The sequence below is a fragment of the Perognathus longimembris genome, chromosome 12 (assembly GCF_023159225.1).
Source record: "Perognathus longimembris pacificus isolate PPM17 chromosome 12, ASM2315922v1, whole genome shotgun sequence".
Taxonomy (NCBI): Eukaryota; Metazoa; Chordata; class Mammalia; order Rodentia; family Heteromyidae; genus Perognathus; species Perognathus longimembris.
Genome location: NC_063172.1, coordinates 13,772,726 through 13,783,524, shown reverse-complemented (window position 1 = coordinate 13,783,524; position 10,799 = coordinate 13,772,726). Strand labels below are relative to the sequence as shown.

General features: G+C 38.3%; 1 pseudogene; it reads left to right on the top strand.

Annotated features, from left to right (window-relative positions):
* The first annotated feature begins 8,051 nt into the window (after positions 1-8,051).
* LOC125360580 lies at positions 8,052-9,546 on the top strand (annotated as a pseudogene).
* The last annotated feature ends 1,253 nt before the right edge of the window (positions 9,547-10,799 follow it).

The window sequence follows — 10,799 nt, the reverse complement described above, 5'->3', positions numbered from 1 at the left end:
AAATAACTAAAGCAAAAATGGGGAGAGCTTGCCTAGGAAACTCAATGCCTTGAGTTCAAAGATCAGTATCACCCCCCCCAAAGAATAATTCAAGTTTTTAATAAACTTGGAAAAGACTCATTTTATGGGGAAAGAAACATCTACTAAGTATCTAAGGAATGAGAGCGTTCACAGGACTACAGAGCATTACAAAATTGTCAACACAATAGCCAATTTCCAATCCCAAGTTTTCCCAACAGAAACTTAGCAGAACAGATTCTTCAAGTCAATGGTATTACCCCATCAGTTCACATTCAAAGGAACTGGTATTATTTCAGGAAGAAAAACTCATCTCTAAGGGACTGAGACATATTTCTGGGATAATTTCAAATTAAAAGGAACTATGTTTTCTTTGGAAGGTGTGTGGGTATACATGCTAGGGGATTCATTTCAGTCCAACCCCGTGGGTTTGTTATAAGTACCAATCCCCTCACTGTCTTGTGGTAAAAATGGTGACACTGAAATTCTTCAGTAGCCAAAGGATAAGGAAACTGCTTCTCAAGTGGAGTCGTGGGATGGGAACATAGATGAAGTCAGAGTTTGTGGGTTTACTTCTTTTGTCTTTACCTATGAAACACATTCCTTGCAAAAGGAAGTTTACATTTTATGCATTCCATAAATAGGACTTTGTATTCTTGGAAATTGCTACATTGAGATCTTTGGAACCCATTATTATGGTGCTTATAGTGGCCTTTCAATCAGGCTAACCTCAACCGGAAGCTGAATGTTGACCTAGTTCAATGATCATGCAGCTATCCTGGAACGAAGTTCTGAGAAGAAATGGAGTATAAGAGAGAGAACTAGCAATGGTGCTTGTGGTTAATCCCTTTAATCGCAGCTACTGGGGAGGTTCAGATCTGCGAATCACAGTCCAAAGCCAGCCTGGGCAGAAATGTCTGTAAGACTCTTATGTCCAATTAATCAGCTAAAAAGATGAAACTTGAGCTGTGACTCAAATGGTAGAGTGCCAACCTTAAGCAAAAACGATCAGGGATGATGACCAGGCCCAGTTCAGGCCTCAAGATCAGTGCACACGCACACACACACACACACACACACACACACACACACACACACACACACACACACACTGAGTAAGTTCTTGACTTGCTTGTAATGGTGGAAATGACTGCCTCACTGTGTCCACCTAATGTGACAGTCACAGCATTTCTTGTGTAAAATCGTGTCAAGCACAATGCCCAGTTACTCTGTGATATGTTTCCAGAATAAGATCAAATAAATTCAGGAAAAAAAAAAAACGTAACCTATCTGGTTTGGCTTTTTTTTTTTTTTTGGCTTGTTTTGTTTTGCTTTGGGTTTTTTTTTTAATTGTTGTTGGTTGTTGTTTTGGTCTTTGGTTCATTTTGATTTATTTTTATAGATTTGCACTCCTTAGTAGAATAGTAAATATTCTGGGTTTTTTTTTTAAAGCAGGTCATTTGAGATAGTGTGGATGGGATTGGAGATCATTACACAAAGTGAAATAAACCAGACACAGAAAGATAAGTGTTGCATGATCTCATACACTTATGGAATCTAAAAACGTTGATCTCATACAGGTGGGGAGTTGCATGGTGGTTGCCGAGGTTCGAAGAGGTACAGGGTGTGGGAGGAATATTGATCAGTGAATGCCAGTTGCAGTTAGCAGCAAGATGCTCTAGTGTACTCGTTCAAAGTTAGACACCTATAAATAGCAGTAACATAGTGCATATTTCTAAAGCCAAGAAGAAAGGATGTTGAAGACTTTTGCCATAAATCTAGAATATGTTTGAGGAGATAAATATGTCTGACCCAGTTTAAACACCCCACAATCCATACCTGAATGGAAACATTACATGATATCCCAATAATAGGTATGATTTATAAGCATTTATGTACCAGTTAGGAAACAAGTTGGTAGGTAAAAAAATAAAACAGAAGAGGAGTTCTGAAAATAAAATCTCGAGTTTTCCTTCGTATGTTCTTTTCTTTATTGTTGTCTCATCAAGCATCTTTTACCATGGAGTTAGTGTCTGGGGAGTATGTTTTTAAAGACATGTATGTTTAGTGCAAATAATGGTAGTCCGCTGCAGGGAGCCAAGAATCTGGGTCCTTGTTGGACATGAGCAGCTGAGTGGCAGTGAGTCTCCAACTTCAGTTTTCTGTTTGCAACTTGCAAATCTATAGAAAGACGAATTTTTGCTCACAATTCTAGCCTGGGGCTTGGAAATCTCTGGGTTCCAATAATTTATCTGTCACTCAATGTTATGTCACAGCGGATCTACAACTTTTAAATACAAAACAAATATGATTTTGTCTTGACTTAGTACCTAAATCTGTCCCTAACCAGTATAAGGCTGGTTATATTTTTAGTTTTCTGTTTGTCATAGGTAAAACAGTGAGCTGCAGAGTGTTCAGTTTCAGGGTACCCCAAACACTGCTGTAGCTGTCACATGAGATAAATAATTGACCTATAGTGCCTTCTTAAAATCTGAATTTTCTTTTCATGCCAGTACTGGGACTTGGACTCAGAACCTTGAGCTCTTGCTTGGCTTTTCTGTGCAAGGCTGGTACTCTATTGCTTGAGCTACACCTCTACTTCTGGCTCTTTGCCAGGATTGCCAGTGTGACCACCCATCACTTAGGAAAATTTGAAAAATTCTTTTTATTTCCAGGATCAATTGACATTTATTTATTTTTTAATTAAACATTTTATTTTATTTTTTTCTGAATTCTAAAATACACGAGTCCTTCAGAGTTTGAAATGTGGATCTACAGGATTACATCAATGATAGCTGTCATGGGCAAGGCACTGTATTAAGTGCTTTAAAAATATTAACCTATCCTTTCTCATCATCATCATCATCATCATATATCTTCAGATGCAACAATGGGGAGGTGAGAGGGATGATGAATGTTCTCAGAGAAACATGGTTTTGGAAGGATCTCATTTTGTAATCCAAACAACATATCCCAAAGACAATCTGGCTTTGGGGATATTTTAATCCATAAGAATCAATTAATAAGAATTAAGCCTAAGTGGCTCGAATCTATAATCCTAGCTACTCAGGAGGCTGAGATCTGAAGATGGCTGTTTGAAACCATCCTGGGGCAGGAAAGTCAATGAGACTTGTCTCTAATAACTAGCAAAAAGTCACAAGTGGATCTGTGGCTCTATTGATAGAGCACTATCGTTGAACAAAAAAGCTCAGGGACAGTAACCCATATATATATATATATATATATTATATATACACATACATATACGTGTATATGTATGTGTATATATATATGTATGTATACATATGAGTTTTTTATAAACAGGGTTTGGTTTTCTTATTCATAGAATGGTAGTATTAACACCCACCTTTCAGAGAAAACTTACAGCAACTCTCAAGGGCCTTTGCAAAGGAGACTCTGCTTTGAACATTTAGTCACTTTGATATAACATTTTATTAGCCATGCACAGGGCTGCAGGGGGCAATAGAACTAGATGAAAGAAGACCCTGCATGGCCTGGCTACTCCTTTTAATCTGAAGCATTCCCACTCTCCCATGTAATTTAGACACAGACATAAAAATGGTGTGATGCCCAGAGGCACGTTACAAATTACCTAAAAGCACATTGCAATGTGCCACTTAAAATTCAAATGAAACATTATAATCTCCTATCAAGGAAGTTTAATATGTGGAGCTGTGAAGTGTGGGAGCTGATGAATAATGGAAGCATTGAGGGTCCTTTCACCAGCAGCTGCTTTCGCAGGCACCCCATGATAAACACCTAAAGACCAGGCATACAAATGGCCCTTCCCGACTAGGCTAACAGCTGGACAAGCCACCAGGGAAGTGGAAAGGCTGTAAACTAAATAAGCTTGATTTATGTTTATATCTCCCCAGGGCTCTGTATAATTTAGAGTTCAAATATATTTTGCCTTCCAGGTGCATTTGGTTTCCATCTTTTAGTCTAATCTTTGACTTCACTATGGTCTTCCCTTCTTCCTTATTTCTACACTACCTTGATGTCCAGTCTGTTTAGCATTACCCCCCCCCCCGACCTTAGGCTGATTGTCTTCAATTAAGTGCAGGGATTTCCTCTTCCTGGACCAAAGTCAGGTTACTGCCTAAGAATAATAAAAGACTATAGAACTGTACTGTTGTACCCACCGCCCAACATCAACCTGACTTCAGATAACCCATCCCACTGGTAGCAACATTGCACGCTACCATTTTCCAGGAAAACCATTGGTATCTGTGCCAAGGAGTGTTTTCTCTAGGATTCTGGTTTCTCCTTAAAAGGATTGGACACAAGGAACCAAGAAGAAAAAAAATGACAAGTGAAATAAAAATCTGAGAGTTTAGTTTTTAAAAATTAATCATAGTACAAGGTCATTTAATGTGTTTGGAAGAAATTCAGAGCAAGTGAATTCACTAGCTTTCAACAAATATTTACTTGGAAAAAAACTAATGCACAGCACATAAGTTAGGAATGTTTCATAAGACATTTGGTAATGTTCACCTTGAAAGGCATAAAATGCTAATGTATATAGCATAAGGGAATAATTGTAATTAGAATCATTTATTGTCATTAAAAATAGAATCTTATCTATATTTTAAACATATACACAGCATTATTAAACATCTGTGCCTTACCAAAAGCAATGAAAAACTAAGCAGGCAATATTTTAAATGATACACACTTGGATTTTGTGTATAAGACTGTTGAGAATACTCCTGGGAAATTGATAAACAATACAGAATAGTTTCTACCTCAAAATTAATGACAGGATTTCCTATCATTTAATTCTTTCCCCTACCCTAGCTCCATAACCAAATTTCCATAGGAATCTTGATAATGGTGAAGGGGGGGAGTAAAATGAGAAAGAGATAACTAAATATATACCCAATCATTTAAAGCCTAAAATTAAATAAATATGCTCAATGTTGCTTATGAACATTTTACCCAATTTTTTTTCTGTTCTTTCATTCATCCCAACAAAAGACCACTTACCATCTTAATGTCTTTTGCTACCTACTCCACTGTCTATCTTACAACTGCTACCACATTAGTTTAAAATATAGTCAATATTTATTCATGGTCAACTAAGTATGTATTTAGCCTCAGCTACAATTTATTCTTCCTAACCTACAGTATAATAGAGAATTTTTTATGTTATACTGCTTGGTCTTCTTGTTCTTCCCAAGCAATATGAACCTACACCTTTGTACATGCCTGTGCCGGTCCTGCAGATTATGTTGTATGACTGCATTGCCTTTGCTTGTCTGGTACATTAGCCTCCTCTGTTTGGCATCAATATTTTCCTCAACTGTGGGACAGTATATTGACCTTGTTTCTACATGGGATAAGAAGCACTCTATCCCTCACGCCAGCCTTCCTTGAGAGTAAGGCTCCACTCACAATCTTGTCCTCATGAAGACATTTCCTTGGTACCAAAGTACTGCCCAAAGGTGAGAGTCCAAGCATCATCATTGGATGTTAAAGCTGTAAGACACACCAGCAAGGGGATGAACTTTTCAGTTTCCCACAAAGATGTCTGGTATAAAGTTGAGTAATACCTAGCCACTCACTAGTCAGGAAAACATTTTTTACCAATTTATTCCCCCTAACTTTCTATGATAGAAACTCCATCATAGTATGTATGTTATCTCCCACTTTACCCTGACCTCTAGCACATGTATTTAGACGGTTTAGTTACAACATTGATAGTTCATTTAATGTTACTCAAGAGTTGAGAAATTTGTTCTTACTAGACTTCATAAGAAAACAAAAATACACAGAAATTATAATATTGAAATGGAGATTAGCAGCCAAATACAGCCCATTTGCCTCAGTGAACAGGTTATTCTAATTTTTTCCAGGTCCAGTTTAAAAGGTATATATACCTTGAAATCTTTTTCATCTTTACAGTTTGAACTCTTTATTCCTTGTTGATTACTTCAGAGTTCAAAAAAAATTCAGTTCATTAGTATAGATGCATGATGGATGGATGGATGGATGATGGATGGATGGATGGATGGATGGATGAATGGATGGATGGGTGGTGGATGGGTGGTTGGATGGAAGGAAACATGGATGGACACATGGATAAGCAGACCTTTGAAGAAAGTGATGTGATAGAATGGATAAATAGAATTAGAGAAATGTTGCTTGCAATAATAGGGTAGTTAGGGGAAACCTCTCGCAGTAGGAAATAACATAACTCAGAAAGCACAAGGGCCACTTGAAGGCTTTTGCATAAATTAGTATTTTCTTCATTTTATAGAAAAAATTTAAAACATAAGAATGATATCAAATCATTAATCACGGTCACCCAGCTAAAGAGTGACAGAGCTAGCATTACAATTAAGCTCTGACTCATCACCCTGCTTAACCTTGTCTGTGAACACAACTTTCTATGCTCACAGAAATACTCCCTGAGTTGCTCAATAGTACAAAGTGAGCCATTCAAAAGTGACTTTTAAATGGCCAGGGTGTAGCAAGGGGATTGTAAAGCTATACTTTGATCTAATGTAATATCCACCAATTAAATTGAAAGAGTCACAAGCAGCCTCCATCTTAAATAATAAAGAACTAAAATTCTCTGTGTGTGATGGCACACATCCTTTCCAAATGTTCTGCAGCATTCAGTCTCTTCCTCCTGAGAGCCATTACCATCTGGCATCAAGCACCTGCTAAAGATTAGTTTGCACTAAACCCCCCACAGATCTGCGTCTCTCTAATTAGTCATTGTATCCCCCAAACAGATATTAATCCTATGTCTTTATTTCATTTTATATACATGTCTTTTAAAAAGACCTGCCACATTTCAGATACACTGAAAAGTCACAAGACTGCAGTGCTGATTGTGACCATGGGGGCATGCACCTAGACTAAATCATAGAGAAAAGAACAGTGGGGGGGGGGGGGAGCCTCCACCTTACCAAATGGCTAGAACTTAAACTATTAGAATTGAAAGGTACTATCTGTGAAACACACACACACACACACACACACACACACACACACCACAGAGTGACATGTATACAGTGACTTATCTTCCTCATTCCACACCCAGTACTAAAGCAATGACCAACAATGCCAGTAGAGAACCAATACCACAGTCCAAAACTAATCTCTAGAACCTTCTACGTTCTGATGAACTGACACGAGCCATGCTATACAGACACCATACAACTCACAAGTGGTTAGAAAGTCGTGTTTTTGAATCACACAAACTTGAGTTTCAGACCCAGCACAACCACTCCAATTTGCAAGGGGACTGAGAAATTACTTACCTCTCAGAGGAAGAAATAGTCCACCTATATAAAAGAGAAATAATAACAAGGCCTACTATTTTCATGTTCTTGAAATAACCATTGTGAAGAAAGTAGCATGCCATCTGATATTATCGGTAACTATGCAGGACATGTTCTGATTATGGCAATAAGGAAATTATTATATTCATTGCATGAATAATCTCCTCAGGCGTTCATTAACTACAGAAAATTAAACACAGGGAACGTAACTTAGACTAGGTACTAAGCTAAGTATTTATGTCTTACTGAGTTCTCGTGACAGTTGTGTAAAGTACACGATGCCCTCCATAAGAATGTGGAAACCGAAACGCAAACTATTACACAAAGACACTAGTGGCTCATTCCTGTCATCCGAGCTATGTGGGAATCTGAGAGTAGGATGAGCACTGTTCAAAGCCAGCCTGGCTAGAAAAGTTCATGAGACCTCTTCAACCCAACCCATAGTTGGCTGCTGTAGTGCAATCCTGTCGTCCTAATTAATATAAGTGGGAGACTGAGATTGAGAAGATCCCAGGTAGAAGGGAAGGATCCATGAGATTCCATCTCAGTGGAAGAAAGCCAGACACAGCAGCTCCTACCTGGCATCCCAGCAAGGATAGAACTGCTAAAACAGGCAGATTTCAGTCCACGCATGGTGGCAGAATAAAGTAAGGCCTTGTCTCAAAGGTAACCAGGGGAGCCAGTTCGCTGGGCTGCAGAGGTCTCGGAGGTCCACGTGCCATGGCCACAATGCGGGAGAAGGCGGCCGCACTGAATCTCTCCACCTGCCACTCCGCGCAGCCCCCCACAGAAGCCTCCCGGTTTCCCTGTGGCCCAGAAGCCCTTCAGAGCCACTTACGGATGGAGCAGCATTATAAACACTCTTCAGACCCAAGTGGAAGTGAAAAGAGGAAGGCACCATTTGAAACAACGCAATGACTGCTTTGTTGGTTCGGAAGCTGTTGAATAAGAATAAGAACTCCGGTGATGTCGACCTTCCCGGGGTCCAAGTAGTGAGAGTATGTCAAGCACTCATGGACTGTAAAGTGTTTGAAGCAGTTCCAACCACAGTCTTTGAAGATAGTAGCTGCAGCCTTTACAGGTTCACAACTATGGCTAACCAAGACAGTCAACTGGGCAAAGGGCACCAAGTGTATTCAACCTCCAGGTATGCAGATACTTTATTTCAGTCATGTGATAACAAATCAGACAGGTTGATTTGGAGGTTCTATGGGAAAATCTGAGTTTAAAGCCTGCTAATTCCCCTGGTGTAAATATGTCTGCAACTTTATCTCCACAGGTTATTAATGAAGAATGGCAAGAAGAGACAATTGGACGTCTACTACAACTTGTGGACCTTCCATTTCTTGACTCTTGACTCAAACAAGAGGTTGTACCTAACGTTCCTCTACCTAAGAGACAATCTGACCTGGTCAACAGCAGTAACTATTGGGAGCAAAGGATTCTCAAGGCCTATAGCAATTGTCAGGAAGGTGAGTGGCTCTCTGCAGCAATGGACTGACTGCCTGGAATACCTTCCAAAGCAGATGGTGGTGGACATAAGCAGAAACTTTCCTGAGCAAGCAGACAGAACAGACTTAGTGAGAGAACTTCTGTTTGGTGGCATTGACAAATGTTACGGTAGCAGAGAGCCACTACTAAATCACTTATCTGACGTTCATAATGCAATTGCGGAACTACTAGTAAATGGAAAGACTGAACTAGCATTAGAAGCTACTCAGTTCTTTCTGAAGCTCCTGGATTCCCAAAATAAAGAAGAGTTTAGAAGACTACTTCATTTCATGGCCTTGGCAGCATATCCTTCTGAATTTAAATTACAGAAAGAAAGTGACAACAGAATGGTTGTGAAAAGAATATTCTCAAAAACTATTTCAACAATAAAAATGTATCCAAAGGCACTCTTTATCCAAAGGTACTCTTTTTAAGGGATCACCAAAAAGATGTTTTCAAGATTCCTGGAACTTTATAATTATTGTCAGTTTTAGACTCGTGGCCATACAGAAGGGGGGAAAAAAATCCAGATATTTACTGCCAGAGAATGGAAGAAAGTGATTGTTCCAGAAGTACGCAGAAAACAACCAAAGGTGAGCTATTGAATGTATTGAAGACTATCGATGAAGACTGAAAGCTGTCTACTATAGAGAAGAAATTGCTAGCTCAGTTCTGTGTCATCCAGACATATTTTGGAGATGGAATTTCTAATCTCTGTATATAAATTTTGTATTTTAATATGTATCCTAAAGATCCAATCATACTTGTAAGCTTGGAAGTTCTAAATATGTACTTAATAAAACATTTTTACATAAAAAAAGTAACCAGGGAAAACATGGCTGGGGGCCTACATCATTGGTAGCAAGCATAGGGCTCTGAGTTCCAAGCCCAGAATCACAAAGAAAACCACAACCAATCTGTGTCAGTCCAGTTCAAAATTCTGAATATCCCTCTTTCCAGAAATGACCTTCTTGTTCCATTTTTCTCTCATACGCATTTTATGCCACAAGTCCTACTTTAACCATTTATTCTTGTTCTCCCTTTCTCTCTAATTTCATCAATGTTTTGTCTTGCCACTTTTCTGTTTTAGGCATTATTAAAATATACTTAGGCACATTAAATTTTAAAGACCTCATTTGATAAACAGTGACTCACGAATCAGGCAGTACCAAACTACATGCTACTTTGACTCTGTTAGAGTCAAAATAGACTCTGTGTGATGGAGAATATATTTAGAAGTTGTTTGTAGAAACAAAATGAAGAAAACATTCAATTGGCTAAAGGGTAGAAAGTCTGGGGTTCGAGATTAGCTGGTAGTTCCTAACTTGCTAAGCTTATATTTCAGGCTACTACTTAAAGTAAGTTGAGTTCTGGTTTGCTTAGTAGGTACTCAAGGCATGGGGACCGTGAACCTTATAGATTTCCTGATTCATTATTCTGATAGTGTCTATGCCATTTTAGTATCAATTACTGACACTAAACACAAGAATAAAATCTAAAGCTTCTCTTTCTCCCACTTGATCCAAGAAAAAGCTTATTCAGAAATTCAGCGCCCTTGTAATGTGCTTTTTACAAAGGATCAGCCTTCTTGGTAATCATAGGAATTCAAAATAACACAATTAGAAATGAACTTTACCTAACAAGTTGGCAAAAATTAAGACTGTTAATATTATATACATATATATGATGAAGAAATGAACACTTCATCAATAAAATGCCTCAATATTCTGAAGGATAAATGATATAACTCATCAAAATTCACAAATCACATCGCTTAGATGAGCAATTCAACTCTAATGGATACATCAAATCTCTCCCTCCAAAATATTTGCATTTGGCTACAAAGCTTCTGTATAAGTATCTTTGCTTCACTACTATTTATAATAGCAGAAAGATGGAAACAACAGAAATGTCCTTTTAAAACATCTAGTTAAGATTCCAAATTTCAATTTAAAACTAACCACAAACAATAAGTTC